This window comes from Macrotis lagotis, chromosome 7 (assembly GCF_037893015.1).
Source record: "Macrotis lagotis isolate mMagLag1 chromosome 7, bilby.v1.9.chrom.fasta, whole genome shotgun sequence".
In the NCBI taxonomy this organism is placed as follows: Eukaryota; Metazoa; Chordata; class Mammalia; order Peramelemorphia; family Peramelidae; genus Macrotis; species Macrotis lagotis.
In genome coordinates, this window is record NC_133664.1 from 95727973 (window position 1) to 95748061 (window position 20089).

General features: G+C 37.7%; 1 pseudogene; it reads left to right on the top strand.

The window, feature by feature from the left end:
• Positions 1 to 9856: 9856 nt before the first annotated feature.
• Positions 9857 to 11667, top strand: LOC141494083 (GTPase IMAP family member 4-like; annotated as a pseudogene).
• Positions 11668 to 20089: the final 8422 nt, after the last annotated feature.

Sequence of the window (20089 nt, forward strand, 5' to 3'; positions counted from 1 at the left end):
ACTGCTCTTATAAATGAGAAAGTACATATGAATTATCAGCATCTTCTTCCCATGCTAGAATACAAGCAATTCAACATCATTAAGTTCCTCATAATTAGTCCTTCCCATCTACCCTCTCTATGAAGCCTGTACTTGGAGATCAGACTTTCTGTTCAGCTCTGTTTTGTCCAATAGGAAAGTTTGAAAATCTGCTGTTTCATTGAAAGTCCATCCTATTCCCTGAAAGAGGATGTTCAGTTTTGCTGGGTAGTTGATTCTTGGTTGTAGACCAAGATATTTTGCCTTCCAGAATATCATATTCCAAGCCCTTTGAGCCCTTAATCTAGATGCTGCCAGATCCTGTGTAATCCTGACTATAGAGCCATGGTAACTGAGTTGTTTGTTTCTGGCAGCTTTTAGTATTTTCTCTTTGACTTGGGAGTTTTGGAGTTTGGCTATAATATTCCTGGAAGTATTTCTTTTGGGATCTCTTTCAGGAGGTGATCAGCAAATTCCCTCAATTTCTATTTTACCCTCTGCTTCTAGGATCTCAGGGCAATTTTTCTGTATTATTTCTTGAAAAATGAAGTCTAGGCTCTTTTGCTGATCATGACTTTCAGTTAACTCAATAATTTTTAAATTGTCTCTCCTGGATCTGTTTTCAAGGTCAGTTGTTTTTCCAATGAGATATTTCACATTTTCTTCTAATTTTTGTTTTTTTGCTATAGTTTTATTTCTTCCTGAGTTATCACAAAGTCATCAGCTTCCCCCAGTTCCATTCTGCATTTGAAGGAGTTATTTTCTTTAGAGAGCTCTTTTATCTCCTTTACTAGCTGTCCAATTTTGCTTTTTATGATTTTATGGCATTCTTCCCCTCATTTGCCTTTTGTATTGCTTTTGCCATTTGACCTAAACTGGCTTTTAATATGTTATTTTCTGGGGGGCAGAGCCAAGATGGAGACAAGAGTAGATCATGTCTTAGGCACTCTCTCTCTCATAAATCTTTGAAACTAAGGACTTTAAATAAATTTTCGAGAGACAGAACCCACAAAGGGACCCAGTGAGGCAGTTCTCCAACTCAAGGTAACCTGGAAAAGAGCAGAAAGGCTCTGCTCCCGGGGGTTGGAGGGGCGGCCCACCAGAGGGATGGTCCAACAGAGTGAAAGAACTTCAGCCTCCCGGAGGCAGCCCCCAGGCACTGGAAGCCATGGCTCACAGCAGCAGGGGAGTTTCCTGAGCTATGCCCTGGGGAGCATCGGGCACAAATTGGGGGAACATCAGGGGGACCTCTACCAGAGTGTGCATGTGAAGTCCAGCCCTCAGGGCACACAGTGAGCAGCTTGGCCACTGCATTCCAGATCCAGGAAACATAAGCAGGCAGAGCTGGTCTGGTAAGCAGGAGCCCCCAGGGCATGAGCCCATTGAGCTGAGGGAGGGGAGTTAAGAGAGACTGCTGAGCTCTGTCCTCTACCCCTGGAACAGGACTCTGGGGCTCTGACCACATTCAGATCCTGATTGCAGTCTAGGCCCCCCCCCCCCAATTGAACAGCAGGGGCCCCCTCCACCTCAGCCCCATGGCAGAGGGGGGCACATATGGTCATTCACAGACTAGGAGCAAGGACAGAACCTCACACACTGAGACCCTTGTGGGAGTGTCCCAAAAGTTCAGGAAGCACCCCCAAAACAGGCTTAGGCTGGGAAAATGAGCAAGCAGAGAAAAAAGAGGAACACCATTGAGAAATACATTATCTATGATCCCAAGAAGGATCAATATACTCAGTCTGAAGATGAGGAAACACAAGCTCCTATCTAAAGACTCCAAGAAAAACAGAAATTGGGATCAGGCTATGACAGAGCTCAAAAAAGACTTTGAAAATCAAATGAGGGAGTTAGAAGAAAAACTGGGAAAAGAAAGGAGAGAGATGCAGGAAAAACATGAAAATGAAGTCAGCAGCTTAGTCAAGGAAATCCAAAAAAATGCTGAAGAAAATAGCACGCTAAAAACCAGCTTAGGTCAAATGGATAGAACAGTTCAAAAAGTTATTGATGACAAGAATGCTTTAAAAAGCAAAATTGGCCAGATGGAAAAAGAGATAAGAAAGCTCTCTGAGGAAAACAAATCCTTCAAACAAAGAATAGAACTCAGGGAGATTGATGAATTTACGAGAAATCAGTACTCATTACTTCCAAACCAAAAAAAATGAAAAATTAGAAGAAAATGTGAAACATCTCATTGAAAAAACAACTGATATGGAAAACAGATTTAGGAAAAATAATTACAATTATTGGAATACCTGAAAGTCATGATCAGAAAAAAAGCCTTGACATCATTTTCAAACAATTACTACAGGAAAAGTGCCCTGATATCCTAGAAGCAGAGGGCAAAATAGAAATGGAGATCCATCAATCCCCCCCGAGAAAGAGATCCCAAAAAGCCAACCCCTAGGAATATTATAGTCAAGTTCGAGAACTCCCAAGTCAAAGAGAAAATATTACAAGCAGCCGGAAGGACACAATTCAAATATCGTGAAGCTGCAGTCAGGATCACACAGGACTTAGCAGCAACTACATTAAAAGATCGTAGGACTTAGAATATAATATACAGGAAGGCAAAAGAGCTTGGAATGCAACCAAGAATCAACTACCCAGCAAGGCTGAATGTCCTCTTCCAGGAAAAAAGTTGGACTTTCAATGAACCCGGGGAATTTCAAATGTTCCTGTTGGAATGGCCAGAGCTGAACAGAAGGTTTGATCTTCAAATACAGGACTGAGGTGAAACATAGAGAGTGGAGGAGAGGGGGAAAATATGAGGGACTTGATGATGATGAACTGCATGTATTCATGCATAGAAAAATGACACTGATAATACTCATATGAACCTTCTCAGTTAATAGAGCAGGTAGAAGGAGCTTTTATACTTGAAGCACAGGAGAAAGCTGAATTTGAAGATAAAATATGGTGTAAAAATGGAGTCAATAGAAAAAAGGGAAATGTAATGGGAGAAAGAAAAAGGAGAGGGGGAATAGGCCAAGATATTTCATATAATAAAATTTTTCTTTATTACAATGAGCTATTGCAATGATATGGAAGGGGGGAATGAGGGAATCTTTGCTCTCATCAGAGGTGGCTAGGAGACGAAACAATATATATACTCAATGGGGTATAGGCATCTGGAGTAAGAAGGAGGGGGGGACAGGGGGAAGTGGGGGATGTGAGTGATGGAGGAGAGGATGGACCATGGGGGGAGAGTGGTCAGATTTAACACATTTTCTTTTTTACTTCTTGGAAGGGACTGGGATTGGATGGCCTGTCTGGGACCATAGGGCCAGGTGGATGCTGGGCCCAAGGGGTGGTAGGGGGCGGCTCGGGGCCTCTTGGCCCCAGGGCCAGGGATCTGTCTGCTATGGCACTCAGCTACCCTACAGCATTGTCAGAGTGAAAGGGGAGAGAAAATATAGTACATGGTAGTGGAGAAATATGAAAGGAGGGAGTTGCGATCAGCAATGGCAATGGCAGAAAAATATGGAAGTAACTTTTGTGATGGACTTATCATAAAGAATGTGATCCACCCACAACAGAGTTGTTGGTATTGGAACAAAGACTGAGGCACATTTATTATTATTATTGTTATTATTTTTTGGGGGAGTGCAGGGCAAATGGGGCTAGGTGGCCTGCCTGGGGCCACATAGCAGGGTGATCATTGGGTGTCTGAGGCCAGATTTGGACCCAGGTGCTCCTGGCTCAAGGGCCAATGCTCTGTCCTCCACCCAGCCACCCCTATTATTATTACTATTTTATTTTATTTTGGGTCTTTTTTCTTTTTTTTGGTTTTTGCAGGGCAGTGGGGTTGGGGTAGCTTGCATGTCACACGGCTGGGTGACTGTTGGGTGTATGGGGCCAGATATAGGCTCAGGTGCTCCTGGCTCCAGGGCTGGTGCTCTGTCCATTGTGCCACCTGGCCATACCTACAATTATTACTATTATTTTTTTAATTTTAATTTTTTTTCTCTCCCCTTTACTTTATCGCTCAAATGCATCTGTATTTTTTGGGGGAGGGGCTATTTTGTTTACTCTTAAACAAGAATATTTTATTAATGTATAAAAAACATGTGTACAAAATGAGAATAAATAAATATTAAATAATAAAAAATTCATAACCTTATAAAATGATAGGTAGAAACTACTCTTGTATATAATTTAAAAAATATGTTATTTTCTTCAATATTTTTTTGTATTTCTTTCACCAAATTTCTGACTTGGTTTTCAAGATTTATCTGTATCACTTTCATTTCTCCTCCCAATTTTTCCTCTACCTCCCTTAATTGCTTTTCAAAGACTTTTTTGAGCCTGAGTTCATTTTCTATTTCTCTTGGAGGTTTTGCATACAGGAGCTTCAATTTTGTTGTCATCTGAGTATGTATTTTGTTCCTCCATGGGACCAAAGCAATTTTCTATGGTCTGATTCTTCTTTTTCTGTTGTTTGCTCATTTCCTCAGCCTATGACTGATTTAACCTTACTTCCAAGGTTTTGGAGTTGTTTTTTTTTTTTGGAAAACCCACAGGGACTTTAATTCCTCCAAGGTCTTATGAGAGATTCTGACTGCTCTTTTGCCTGTGTTCAGACCCTCCCCTCTGTCCTGGAGCTGGTTGGAGGGTCCCTGCTCGGCTATGATGGTATTGTTGGGACCCAGACTGCATTCTGATCTGAGTGTGGGCAAACAGCAGAGTCCTGCCCCAGGGAGAGCAGAGAGACCTCTGCAGTCTCCCCTAACCCTCTTACCATCTGTGGCTTGAGAGTTCTGGACATGTCGGGTGGCTTCTCTGATTCCTGCTGCAGGTTCTCACCACAGGGCTGCTCTGAGGCTGACGCTCCACTCTGCTCTCACTCTGGTGTGACAGAGTTCTCTCACCACCTCTTCTGGCTGTCCCCATGATCCCTGGCCCAAGAGATCTGGAGACTGTCCCCTCTGCCACAGACCCAGGTGCCCTGCCTGGCTGTGCTGCACTGCAGCTGCGGCTGGGCTGCTGTTTTTTCCAACTCCAGGTCCCAGTGGAAGAGACTTTTCCTGAGGAAATTCTAAGTTGTCTTGGCCTGGACAATTGAGTCATTCGGTCTTTCTGTGGGTTCTACTCCTTTAAATTTTGGCTAGAGTCATAATTTGACAGCTTTTGGAGTTTTGGGGGAACAAGTTTCTGGGAATTTCTGCCATTACACTGCCATCTTGGCTCTGTACCCCCTTAATGATAGTTCTTGACCAGAACTTAGGGAACAAATAAGGTGACAGGAATACAGGGGCCAAAATAAATGCCCCTGGAGTTTCATTATTTCCTTTCTAGTTTTTGCTGTAAATACTCTCCATTTAGCCCTATGAGAAATCACAGGATGCATGAGAAATAAAAAAGCTCCTCGTTAGCAAAATATTGTCAACCTTTGATATTAGGGCAGGATGAGTTTGCTTACACACAGCCCATTGCTGAGAACTAGGAGGTTGTCTCTAACTAGCAAAGACAATCTGCTAAAAAAAAAAGCAAGTTTTTCTTGCCTTTTTGTTAATGGCTAAACATCACATCTCTGACGTGGGTCCAAGAGGGAGAGAGATAATGGAGAAGAGACCAGTCAAGTAATATAGGCTTTGGAGTAGCACCAATGATTTTTCATCAATCAAAGGCTTGGTGACCATATCGTTCTCTAATTGTGTTTCCTATCAACATGATGTCCTCAAAAGCACTGGGCAGTTTTAAGTTTTAGTAGCTTAAATCTGCACTAAGATTTTTGGGGCACTGTATATATTCTGTCACCTGGAGGCCTAGTTCCCTGCCCCCCACCATCACTCTTCCACCACCATCCTGGGTCTTCTGACTGGAATCCATGGAACTAGGAGAATGGCAGTTACTGTCAACTAAATATCATTATTTTCACAGAAATATTTCTGTTCTTTTATGCCCATGCCTCCATTCTCAGGCCCCAACAACATCTCAGTAAAACTCAGACTCTGCACTGCCTTTTATCAATGGTTATAATCCTGGATTGGGAATATTCATTATAGAAGCATGAATGAAGGCTCTCTGAGTTCAGAGAGTTTAGAATTGAGCAGACCTTGTTAAGTTCCTCCAACCCATTTCATTGCTTTTACCTGGAGGCAAAGACCTTTCCAGATCAGTGATTATGTAATAATGGTGCATCCACAAACAAAAGGGAAAAAAAAGGAAAAAGTTACTCAGGCCTAATGAGTCCAAAAGAGGTATATTAATGAATCATTTTACAGCTGGCTGGAGATGTTGCTGTTAATTAATCCAGTCAAAAATTTTTTAACTGTTTACTCTTTTAACTGTGCTGGGTGCTGGGTGATACAAGTACAAAGAATGAAGCAATTCCTCCTTGCAATGAGCTTTACATTCCTTTGTCGAAAACTGACATTCTCGTGGAGATATTGACTTCCAGACTGGGAAGCCATAAGTTTCACATTTATGATCCCAGGTACTAGGTACTGGTTTGGGCCTAGGCAGACATTACTGTATAAAATATTAACTGGGGAGAAAGAGGGAGACCCCAATTAGGGCTCCTCATTGGCAACAATTAGAAGGGCTTCCTGAGAATCAGGAAGTTGTTTTTTTTAAATAAAGAAGATATTTGATCAAAGTATCTTATCTACTTCTTTTTCTTCCCTCTCAATGAGTGACTATGAGTGACCAAGGTGACTACACTAAGAAGAGGATAAAAGAAATCCAACCAAGAGATGTATTTGTTCAAAAATGATTTGTTAAAAGTTACTCCCATATAGCCCTTTCAAGGTCTAGGATGGTTGTTAATAGGAGTGAGATGTGATAATACTCCATTCCTATCTGAATTGGGGTAATGTGGATGTTCCAAAAATGACTTCTCAGTTTCCTTTTTTTTGTGCATGAAAAGTCCCTTCCCTGATCTCTGCTAGAGATGCTGAAAACACCCTCATTTTTTCAAGATTATGTGATAAAGAAGCTATAGAGAAATTTACCTATATTATATAGGTGATATAGACTAAGATGTCCACACATCTTGAATTATTTGGGGGGCAACAGCAAAAACTATAAGACAATCCTGAAAGGAAACATGCCATTTATCTGTGAAGTGATAGGAGAATGGCCTTGGGTGATTTTTCTAAGTAAGGAATCTAAGATTTATAGAGATGCTCACATTTGTTTGTCTTTTTGTTTGTTTTCTACAGGTGATATCTTAATTCAAAATCAAGAGATAATCAGAAATAAAACCTATTTTCCTTTTTATTATATTTTTATTATTTTGTTAAATTTTTCTAATTTCTTTATTTAACCTTTTTTTTTTTTTTTTTTTTTTTTTTTTTTTTTTTTTTTTTTTTAGTTTTTGCGAGGCAATGGGGTTAAGTGGCTTGCCCAAGGCCGCACAGCTAGGTAATTACTAAGTGTCTGAGGCCGGATTTGAACTCAGGTAGTCCTGACTCCAAGGCCAGTGCTCTAATACACTGCACCACCTAGCCGCCCCCTATTTAACTTTTCTTAATCTTTTTTTAATTCCCAAATTTCTTCCTCCCTCAATTCATTAAATCACTTTCATAAAACAAGCAATTTAATGCCCATTATACATCTGAAGACATGCAAATCATACATACATGTTAGCCAGTTGCAAAATAAAGGAAAAGCAAGAATAATTTTGGGGAGGAGAAGATTTTTCATCATGAATTCTTTGGAAATGCCATGGTTCACTGGACTGATTGAGAATACCTAAGTATTTCACAATTCATCTGTATTACTATATTGCTGTTACTGTAGACTGTTTTCATAGTGTTCCCACTTCACTATTCATCAATTCAAATAAGTCTTCCCAGGTTTTTCATCATCATTCCATTTAGTACAATACTATTCCATCATAATCATATATCAAAACTTATTCAACCATCCACCAGCTGAAAGATTTCTCTCAATTTTCAAAAAAGAAACCAGACCCCCAAATTGCTTTAAATTATCTCTTGGTCATAGATTCTTTCCCTTTTTCTTTGATGTCTTCGGGGATAAATCTAGTAGTTCTATTGCTAGATCAAAGGGTATGCACAGCTTTATAGTTCTTTGGGAATAGTTCCAAATTGTTCTCCAGAATGATTAGAGTAGTACACAAGTCCACCAATAGGGCATAAATGTTCCCACTTTCCTCATTCCTTCCAGTTTTTGCCAATTTCCTCTTCTGTTATGTTATTTAATCTGATAAGTGTGCAATAGTACATTAATGTGGTTTTTAATTTACAATTCTCTATTAGTGATTTACAGTATTCTATGTGAGTATCGTTACCTGGAAATTTTTTGTTCTTATTCTTTAACCATTCATCAATTGAGGAATAGATTTTATTTTTATAAATTTGATGGAGACCTCCTTATATCTAAAAAATGAGACATCAGAGAAACTTGCTGTAAAAATGATTTCTGAGTTTAATGTTTTCCTTTCAAAGTTGTATTTGGTTTAATAGTGTAAAAATTTTAATTTCATGAAATCAAAATTATTCATTTTATCCCTGTGATCTTCTCTGCCTCTTGTTTAGTTATAAACTCTTCCCTTATCCATAGATGGGGCAGGTACTTTTTTTCTGGTCTCCCCAACTTACTTATCATAGCACCCTTTATATCCAAATCATATACCAATTTTAGCCTTAGATGTTGGTGTAGTTTATCTCAGACTGCTTTCCTATTTCCCAAGAAGTTTTTGTTAGAGTGAGTTCTTATGCCAAAAGCTTGGATCTTTGCATTTATCAAGCTCTAAATTACTATAGTAATTTACTTCTGCATATTCTTACTTGATCTGAGCATAAATTTTCAATTCACAAAGATCCTAACATGAAGATAAAAGCCATACTTTTTAGTATAGTCAAACACAAACGTATATGTCTTTGCATTAAAAAATTAATACTGAATCATTTGCATTGCCAAATGAGAAAAGATAAGACTTGCAGATACAAATATCTAAGAAGTCAGAATCATATTCACATAGACTTCATGAGAAGAGGTATAAAACTACATAATGAAAGTATCAATTAAGATTTTAGCACATTCTTTCTGTTGATTTTAAGGATGAAAGGAAAATGAATCAAGAAGCAATGAAAACTCTCCAGGCAAATCGTATAGTAGCTAATTAATATGACCATGAGTCTTTCCAGAAAATACTGGTAGCATGATGGATTTGGGTTTTTGTTTTTCAGGTTTTTTTTTTTGCAAGGCAAATGGGGTTAAGTGGCTTGCCCAAGGCCACACAGCTAGGTAATTATTAATTGTCTAAGACCGGATTTGAACCCAGGTGCTCCTGACTCCAGGGCTGGTGCTTTATCCACTGTGCTACCTAGCCGCCCCTGGGTTTTTGGTTTTCAAAGAAGAATCAAAGGGTCCTAATAAAGGTGATTATAGCTTTTCTCTTTTATACTTCTAACTATAAAATTTAAATTAAGATTCTTTAAGGGAGGGACAAATAAACTTCCATATCACATAAAGGTACTAGCATGGAGGAAGAGGTCTCAGTTATTTAATAAAGCTGTATATAGAATGTTTATGGATAAATGTGTAAATGTAGGAATGTACAGTTCAGCAAGTAAAAGTTTTTATTCATTTTATTCCCTGAGGAAGAGTGGTATTTGCATTTGTATACACCTAAGAAAGCCCATTTTCAGCCTCTACACCTGCCATAAAAATAATCAAGGATCTGTGAATTTCACTAGCACAATGAATGGAGAGCTGGCCACATTCAAAACTTGTCCAGATTGTGAGGATTCATTTCAGTTATTATTCCAAGGGCATAGCCTTCATGTTGTGTTGGAATTTCTAGACAAAGTTTTATTATAATCACTAACCAAAAAAATACATTCATTCATTCATTCTTCTTTCTTCTTTGTTTCCTACAGAAGCAGACAACAGAAAAGACTCAAGGGAGCCAGAACGAATAATAGTCCTTGTGGGGAAAACAACAACAGGGAACACACTTTTGGGCAGGAGAGTTTGTGTCTGAGTGTTCAGGAGGGTCAGTCACCAAAGTCTGCACTAAAGTAAGGACCACATGGAATGTCAGGGTCATCTCTATTGTTGATATTCCAGGTATTTTTGACACTGACACTAAGAAAAAAAGAAAATTTAAAGGAAATAGCTCATTTCATCACACTATCCTCTCCAGGACCCCACGCTCTACTCCTGGTATTGCAGGTAGGTTGTTTCACCCAGGAGGAAAAGGCAGCTTTGGAACGACTTTATGATATTCTAGGAGCTGAAGCAGTAAAGTTTTAATCATTGTATTCACTGGGAAAGATAAATTAGAAGAAGAAAGTTTAGGGAATACTTAGGAACCACTGATGACTCATATTTCAGGAATTTGTTAGGCAAGTATGAACACTGATGCTATGCATTTAACAATAAAGTTAGTGGAGCCCAGAGAGAGATGTCCAAGTTTCAGAGCTCATGACTATGATTGTAAAAATGGTGCAAAATAATAAGGGCATTCAGTACACCAACAACATATATATATATATGTATATATATATATATATATATATATATATAATATGCATATACACATACATCTGTGGAAGAGGTCCTATAGAAAGTCACAGAGGCTCATCAGCAATAGTACAAGTTGCTGTTTCAAAGGGAGAGAAGTTTGATATGAAAATTCGAAAGTTGGAGAAAGAAATGGAGGAATTGAGGAAACAAAAGGAAGATCCTGAGAGCCTAAAGTAGTCCTTTGAAGCTATAAAGAAGGAAGAATTAGAAGAAACTGAGAAGTTCAGGAAACATTATAATGATGCCTGGCAGGAGACTGAGAATAAAGATACTCTTCTTTCAAAAATTGGGGAATTTCTGTGGGGGGTTGTTAAGAAGGCAGCTTGAACTATATTTCATCCCCTTTCATGATTCATATGACATAAAAATTCATTTATATCTAGTTACCACTTTGGATTGTACTCATAAAAACATACAGTTCTTGAAGGATGAAGAGCTCCTTGGCATAAAGTTTTTATAAATCATTATTCCTGAGCATACTTTTCTAGTCTAGTTCTACTCTCCTCTAGGATTGTCCTGGAGGTGTGATCCAATCCCAGTCAAGGAGTATTAGGGAAAAAAAGAATAAAATACAAGAACTGGGAATTTAAAATTTTCTAGCTGGAACAGAGAAATAAAAGCTAAGCTATATAGATGTTGTGGTTATTTTTTATTAGGAATTTGGAAGAGTTTCAAATATAAATCATTCTCTATTTATAAAACATCCTTTACATATGTAGAGTCTGTTAGCTTGGGAAAGCAAAAATATATATTATGTTTAAATCAATTTGTTCCCTGAAGAATTATATTTCATATTTTTAGATGTAAAGGTCTGGAAAAAAAGTACAAAAATTTGGGAAACTCAATAACTTCCTTGGTTCCCATTTAAGAAAAGAGACCTCCTCTATCCTTTGCCATTTTCCCTTTTCTGTACCTTACTGTGAAATTTTAATGTTTTTCAATTCACAAATGAAAGTCAAGGAAGGTGTTTATAGGATCACTTTTGTCAGACACATTCTCCCTGACACCATTCAATAAAGGTCAATCATTCATTATTGGCTCCAGTATTCAATATAAAATCTTTTGTTTGTTTTAAAAGCCTTTCATAACATGGTCCCTTCCTCTCTTTCCAGGATTCTTTCACCATACTACCCTCCAGATAAATAGCCATGCTATGACCCTGAGCTTCCTTGCATACCTAGTTTTTTCACTTGCTATCATATAAGGATGAAATTCTCTCCTTACCTATTTCAGTCTCCAAGCTAACTTCTTCCAATTTCAACAAAGGTGTCAAAATGGAAACTTTTATAAGAAGTCTTTTCCCATTCTTATTACAAATATCTTCCTTTTCTGATTATCAACATTTTATCTTAGATATATTTGGTTTGTACAAAGTTGTTTGCATGTTACTCCCACATTATATTGTAAGCACCTTGAGAGCTGGTACTATCTTTTGCCTTCCTTTATATCCCCAGTGCTTAGCAAATTGAATTGCACAAAGTAGACTCTTAATAAATGTTTCTTGTTTTGAATGTTTTGTCTTGTGGGTTAATTTTTTCTGGAGGGGGCTTGAGTGATCTTTTTTCTTTTTTATTTATTTGTTTATTTTTAATTTACATTTTTATTAATTTACACATTACTAAAATAGTCTTATAAGAGTAAATATAATCCCCGTCCCCTTACAAAAATAAAAAAACCTCATGAGAAATAAAGTGAGAGAAAGAGAAAAAAATATGCTTCAGTCTGTGTTCAGATGCCATCAGCTCTGTCCCTGGGATGGATAGTATTCTTTATCATAAATCCATCAGAGAAATTACTTACATATTTTTCCACAGTTGCTGTTGCTGATTATAATTCCCTCCAACCATTCCTTCCAACTACCATTTATATTTTCTCTCTCTTTTCACTCTATCCCTCTTCAAAAGTGTACTGTGGGGCAGCCAAGTGGCCCAAAGGACAAAGGACTGGCCCTGGAGCCTAGAGACCTCAAGCCTACATCCCACCCCAGAGACCCAGAAACCACCCAGCCAATTGGTTCCAGACAGGCCACCCGATCCCACCACCTTGCTAAAAGTAAAAAAAGAAAGTGTATTATAACTAACTACCCTCTCTCATGATCTACCCTCTCCTCTATCACCTACTTCCTCCTTCCTCATCCCTTGTCTTCGTTTTCCTATCCCCTTTCTCTCCTTTTTCTTCTAGATTTCTATACCTTATTAAGTATATATGTATGCCTTGCAAAAATCTAAAAAAAACAAACTGTTTCTTGACTCTCTTTTTTTTTAGGTTTTTGCAAAGCAATGGGGTTAAGTGGCTTGCCCAAGGTCACACAGCTAGGTAATTATTAAGTGTCTGAGGCCGGATTTGAACTCAGGTACTCCTGACTCCAGGGCCAGTGCTCTATCCACTGTGCCACCTAACCTCCCCTTCTCAACTCTTTTACATGAAATATCTTAACCTATTCTACTTCTCTTTCTCCCAATACATTTCCTTTTTCACCCATTGACTCCATTTTTACAATATCTTATACCTTCAAATTCAGCTCCCTTCTGTGCCTTATCTATATATGCTCCTTCTAACAGTTCTAATAAATGAGAAGGTTCAAATGAATATTATCAATATCTTCTTTCCATACAGGAATACATGCAGTTCATAATCACTAAATCACTCATAATTTGCCTTTCTTGTTCACTCTCTCTCTATGCTTCACCTGAGTCCTGTTCTTTCTGTTCAATTTTCTGTTCAGGTCTGGCTGTTTCAACAGGAACATTTGAAATTCCCTTGTTTATTGAAAGTCCATCTTTTCCCCTGGAAGAGGATGTTAAGTTTTGCTGGATAGTTGATTCTTGGTTGCATTCCAAACTTTTGCTCTTTTGCCTTCCAGAATATTATATTCCAAGCCCTAATGAGCCCTTAATGTGAATGCTAATAAGTACTGCGTAATCCTGACTGTATTACCATGATATTTGAATTATTTCCTTCTGACTGCTTTTAATATTTTCTTTTTGACTTGAGAGTTCTATAATTTGGGTATAATATTCCTAGGGGTTATTTTTAAAATTTCTTTCTGGAGGAGATCAGTGGATTCTCTCAGTTTCTATTTTACCCTCTGCTTCTAGGATCTCAGTGCAATTTTCCTGTAGAAATTCTTTAAAAATGATGTCAAGGCTCTTTTGCTGCTCACCATGTTCCCTTAGCCCAATAATTTTTAAATTGTCTTTTCTAGATCTGTTTTCCAGATCAGTTCTTTATTCAATGTGATATGTCATGTTTTCTTTTAGTTTTTCATTCTTTTGGCTTTGTTTTGTTGTTTCTTGATTCCTTGCAAAGTTATCCGTTTCCTTTAGCTCCATTCTACATTTGAAGTTGTTTTCTTCAGAGAGATTTCTTCTCTCCTTTTCCATCTGTCCAATTCTGGTTTTTAAGATATTCTTCTCATTAACTTTTTGGACTGCTTTTTTCCATTTGACCTAAACTGCTTTTTAACGTGTTGTTTTCTTTAGCAATTTTTTTTGGATCTCCTTGACTAAGCTACTGACTTGGATTTCATGTTTTCCTGCTTCTCTCTCATTTCTCTTCCCAATTTTTCCTCTACCTCCCTTACTTGATTTTTGAAATTTTTTTAGAGCTCTGTCATAGTTTGAGCCCAACTCCTATTTTTCTTGATGATTTTGATATAAAATCTTGGACTTTTTCATCTTCTAAGTATATGTTTTGATCCTCCATGGGACTAAATTAATTGTCCATGGTCAGGTTCCTTTTATTCAGTTTATTCATTTCCCCAGCCTGTGCCCTGGTTTTGGCCAGCTTCCCAAGCTTTTGACACTCCTTCAAGATCTTATGAGAGGCTCTGACTGCTCTCCTGGACTGTGCTCTGATGTGTGGATGACCACAAGCTCTCCCCTCTGCCCTGCAGCTATGAGGAGGGTCCCTGTTCTATGTCAATTGGGGGCCCCAGATTGTGACCAGGGTCTGAATATTGACAAAGCACAAAAGTCCTGCCCCAGGGACAGAGGAGAGACCCTGACAGTTTCCCCCCACCCCCTTACCTTCCATGGGTTGAGCACTCAGGTTGAGCTGCCAGGCAGATCCCTGCTGGGTGCCTCCACAGGTCTGCTTCTGTTTCCTGGGATCTGGACTGCACTGACAACCATGGCTGCACTGAGGGCCAAGTTGGCTTGGGCTTTGCGCTTGCTCTGGCAGAGGTTTCCCTCCTAATTTTCCAAGGTGTGTTTAGTGTTGGCACATCAGGAAACTACTTCTGCTGCCAAGAGCAGGTACTCCCAGGGACTCAGGAACCCCACGGGTTGTTCACAGAAGCCTGGAGGTCCTTTGCTCTGGCATGGCAATCCTGGTTGTGCTGCGGCCCCCTCCATCTCTGTGGAACAGAACCTTCCCATGATCTTCCAAGCTACCTTGGGCTGGAGAATTGCCTCACTGTACCTTTCTGTGGGTTCTGTCTCTCAAAAAATTTAGTTAGAGTCATAAGGTTTTTGAAATATTTTGGAGAGAGCTCCTGGAAAAAGTCTATTCTTATGCCACCATCTTGGGCTCCACTCCCATGGGTTAATTTTAATATGGGTGCCACAGTCCAGTTGTACCTGATGTCAAAATAGTGCCTTTGAGATTGTCTCTTTCTCTTGTCTAATTGTTGCTAACAATAGACAGAACATGGTTGCTAGACGTGTGAAAATGGAAATTTAATCATTTCATTCTCTCAACCTGACAAGATCCCTGAACATCCAAGAACCTTACCTCTTGGCAAGATTGTCCCTAGTCAAAAGACAGACTCCTATCAACAAGATAATAAATCCCTGTCCTAGTCTAAAAGGAATGTCATTGAGCTACTGCTCTCACCTTCCTCAAAATATCCCTAATTACCTCATCTTTGCTCTCTAGATTATTACCCCCCTCCCCATCTATTTGTCCCTGATTATCTCACCTCTACCTTTTAAAAGCTCACCCTCTCCTCTGTTGAGTCATTATGCCCTTTTAAGAGACCAGTCCACTCTTTGGGGAGCATGATTCTCAAAATAAATACCTTATGAATGAATCAAAAACATCTGAGTCTGAATTCTTCAAGAGACAACTTGCAACTTGAGCATCAATATATTTTTTGAACCTCAGCAGTTTTGATGGCTTGAGGACATCTCTAACTGTGACTCTCTCCAATATGAGATAAGTCAATTCCTTTTTTCAGATGGCACCCCAAGAGCTGACAGGATAAACAGGATAGTTTTTTTGGTTCTTTGTAGTTCACTGCACCTTGCAGAGAACTTCTCTCTAGGTGAAGAACACCCTACTTGGGAATCCTGTGCTCTTTCTCTCCCCTTGGATATAGCATGTGGAGTCATGTGACTAATGAAGGGAAGATGAGTTGTTCTGGGCTTATGGAATAATCAGTCCTCGTCTAATATGGGAATTGCCATATGACTGTTTCTTACCAAACTGGAACAAATTTGCCCTCCTGGTCCTTAAAAAGGAGATACTACTACTAGCATGCAGACATATATGTGTGAAATGGAAATACAAAGTTTTGGGATATTCTTATTGTCTTTGTTTTTGTCTTTATCTTCCCCATGGACCTAAGAGCTTAGTAGCCCTGAAACCTGCAGGAATTTATGTGATGGTTGAGCAGCACTGCTACATCATTAGTTTGTCTTGCATTCTTGTATTAATATTATCATGTCTCTCTGTGTCTTTCTAGGTAATTTAGTTGAATCTTAAGAAATTTCTTGCTCTTTACCATACAAAATGAGTTTATTTAATAAAATAACTTGAAAATGTTCTGCTGCTACTTTTTCAAATAATCTGTAAGAACTTTTTTATAACTTACATAAACCAAGTTTCGTAACTTGTTAAAGATTTCTGCAAGGACTAAAAGCATCTCTAAAGGATTTCTGGTGCCTCCATTGTTTTGGAAATGCCAGAATAGTGACAAATCAAGAAAAAATTATAGAAGATTATGATTCAATTGTCAACTATGGGTTTTATGGGTAATATCATTTGGAAAGATAGATCCAGGTATAAATGAATTTATTCTGGTCCCATTTTAAGTGAAATTTATTGTTATTATTCCAAGTTAACAAAGTTGGTTTGCATAAGCATAATGCCTATCATTACTTGATAGTATATTTTATTAGAAATAATGCTTAAATTGTAAATTCTCCTTTTATTCTTTTATGTTTTGTATTTAATTATTAAAAGACTTGTAAAAATAATAATCAGTAGCAAATCAGCATCTGACTTAAGTTGTCATTATTTTTAAAATTTCATTTCTAGTCCCATACTAGATTGATGAAAAGAATAGTGATTTTACTTCAGAAATTTCAAAAGAGAAGTTTTTAAAGAAATAAATAAATTTGGGCAGCTGGGTGGCACAGTAGGTAGAGCACTGGTCCTGGAGTCAGGAGGACCTGAGTTCAAATTTGACCACAGAGACTTAATAATTACTTAGCTGTGTGATCTTGGGCTAGTCATTTAACCCCATTGCCTTATAAAAACCAAGAAAGAAAGAAAGAAAGAAAGAAAGAAAGAAAGAAAGAAAGAAAGAAAGAAAGAAAGAAAGAAAGAAAAATTCTAACCATCAAGGTGGGGCCCAAATTGTGGTACAAAGCTTGAAAGTCCCTGGAACTCTTCATGAGACATCTTTTAATGAAACTCACTGCCCATATAAGCTTCATGAAACTGGTACTGCCACAGCAACTGCAGGTGGGTCTTGAAATTCAATAAAGCTAGGGGTGAATTAATTAGATATTTGACTAAATATGGCAGGTGAATGAAGTTATAAATATACAAATAGCCCTTAGCAGGAAAAAAAGGTTCCTTACAGACCCTAAAGCAACATAACTCACAAAAAACCAGAGGGAAACACGTTTTCAATTCAAGATATCATGGAGGAACTTCAGAAAAGGTCAGTCTCATGTGGGTAAAAGGGTAGTATAGCCCAGAGAAGACAGTGGGAGGCTCTTAGTCACAACTTAACTCAGATTCTTGCTCAGCAGGCCAACAGTATACAGCAGGACAGTTTCTGGGGTCTCAATTCCAGCAGCAGCAGCAGAAGGCAAAGGAATACCAGTGAAGAGGCAGAACTGCATTGGGCAACCCTAAGTCAGGGAACAAACCGAAAGCACCTACGATACCAGAGAGAAAAAAGTCAGAGAACAGACCAATTTGACACTATATTCTGTGTGTCCCAGGATCAGATTTATCAATTATCAAAATGAGCAAAAAATAGACCCTAAAGAGTTCTATCCATAGATAGTTACTATCCTGATAGGGATGATAAAAAGCCCCTCTCATAAGAGTAAAGCAGTGACAAAATGACTATATGTGACTCCTCAAAGGGATTTATGAATTATTCTTAAATTCCAAAAGCCTCTTAGATGAGCTCAAAAAGGATTTTAAAAAACAAAGAAGAGGAAAAAGAAAAATCGAGAAAAAAAATGAGAACCATGCAGGAGAATCATGAAAAGTTAACTGAAGAAAACATTATTTTTTAAAGCAAAATTGGTCAAATGGAAAAGGAAAACTACTCCTTTAAAAGATAAAGTGACCAACTGTAAAAAGTAATATAACTCATCAAAGGAAAATTGCTCAACTGGAAAAGGAATGTAACTCATCACAATTAGAAAAGGAGGACAATTCATCTAAAAGTAAATTTGACCTACCAGAAAAGGAAATGAAAAGCTAGCTGAAAAAAAAACCATAATGCTCTTAAAAATTAGAATTGGACAAATGAAAGCTAATGACTCCACAAGATGCCAAGATTCCATCAAACAAAACCAAAAGACTGAAAATTCTAAAAACAATTGTTTATAATATTTTGACCTAGCACACTTTGAGCTAGTCTAATGATACCAGGTGTGAATTTTAAATGCTTCTAAAACTACATCTGTATTTTATAGTATATACAGCTTGAAATTCCTGGGAAGTTGGGAATCAGAAGTCAAATACTTAGGGAAAACTCCTTATCTGGAAGGTCTTAAAGACAGGGTATTGAGATTTGATTCTGCTCTTTATGGAAGTGGAGCAAAAGTTTATATGTAGCTAAGAATTGTCATCATGTGTCTTACGAAGTAAAAATACATGTATTTAAAGATAATGATCTTTTTTTCCTTTTGAAGTGCTAAGACTATTGGTCCTTAAAATTTTAAATATTATTATTAGTAATTATAAATTGGGATTTGATTTTAAATTTATTAGATGTGTGACCCCAAGTAAGTAGCCTTTAGTGCTTGGCATAAGGTAAATGTTATATGAATGTTAACTTTTTATCATTATCTTATTAATTAGATGCAATTGCTCCATAACTTTATATGGTTTTTATTAGTAAAGCCAATGTTCTGTGTAAGGTAATCTGGAAGTGCATTCAACTGAATTGAGGTCACCTAATTGGTTATGGCTTTGGTTTCAAGTTCCAAATACAATAATATCAATCATCATTATTAATAAGGGCGATTTCTCTTATACTCTCGGTATTATGAGATTAAAATAGTACTGTTGGGAAAAAAGAAACAATGAATGAGTTTAGAAATTGTTAGTTCATTCTTACTATGTATTGTCATTTTCTAAAGTATTATAATTTGAGAAATTACAAACTTGCAAGTTTTTGCCTAATTTTAAAGGAGATTCACCTGAAAGTTACTTGCCTACAATTTTAAGGCTGAATATATCAGTCATTTTAGAAGTCAAGAAAAGGAACTACTTTTAGAAAAATGTTTAAATTTAGGGAAAAGCTTTGTAAAAGTCTCCTGTGAAATTTTCAATTGTAAACTAATTCTTTTTTTTTCTGGTTTTTGCAAGGCAATGGAGTTAAGTAATTTGCCCAAGGTCACACAGCTAGGTAATTACAAAACATCAAAGTCTGGTTTCGAATTCAGGTCCTTTTGACTCCAGGGACAGTGCTCCATCCACTGTGTCTCTAGCTACCCATAAGCTAATTCTTTGTAATAGTAATTTGATATTAATAACAATCTACTGTGTTCAATCTACTGTGATTAATGAGACTCTGGGACCTTGAATATCTTTTTGGACTTTTATTCTTAGATTTGCTATGCTTTTGGACCAACCTTAAATGAGCGTTTTTAGAGAAATATCAGCAGTCAGCAGCTCAGAAGTAACACGTAATCTCTAAGACTAGTGAATACCTGCCCCTGGGAAAAGTAGGGAGGTTATGGGAATTAGACATTCCCATACAAGAAAACTGTCTACCTGGTTCCGTATGCTAAGCTATTTGTGGTAGTATAAACCTTAAAGATCAGTTTTCATGTTGTTATAGCCATTACCCTGCTTATAGTCCTCAAATCAAAATTTCTATTATCAAGATAGAAAAAGAAGAAGTTTGATTCTTACTCTCATCAGAATTGGATCAAAGAATGAGAAACTATATACATACACTGTTGTGTATATATCATATCTTACTATATAGCAATGGGAAGGGAATGATGGGGGGAGCTGACAGAAGGGATGACAGATTGTTGGAGGTCAAAGTCAGAAGCAAAACATTTTTGAGAATGGAAAGGGTGAAAGGAGAGAAGGATAGGATAGGGGTGTGGGAAACAAATATAACTGTGGAAAAATTATAGCA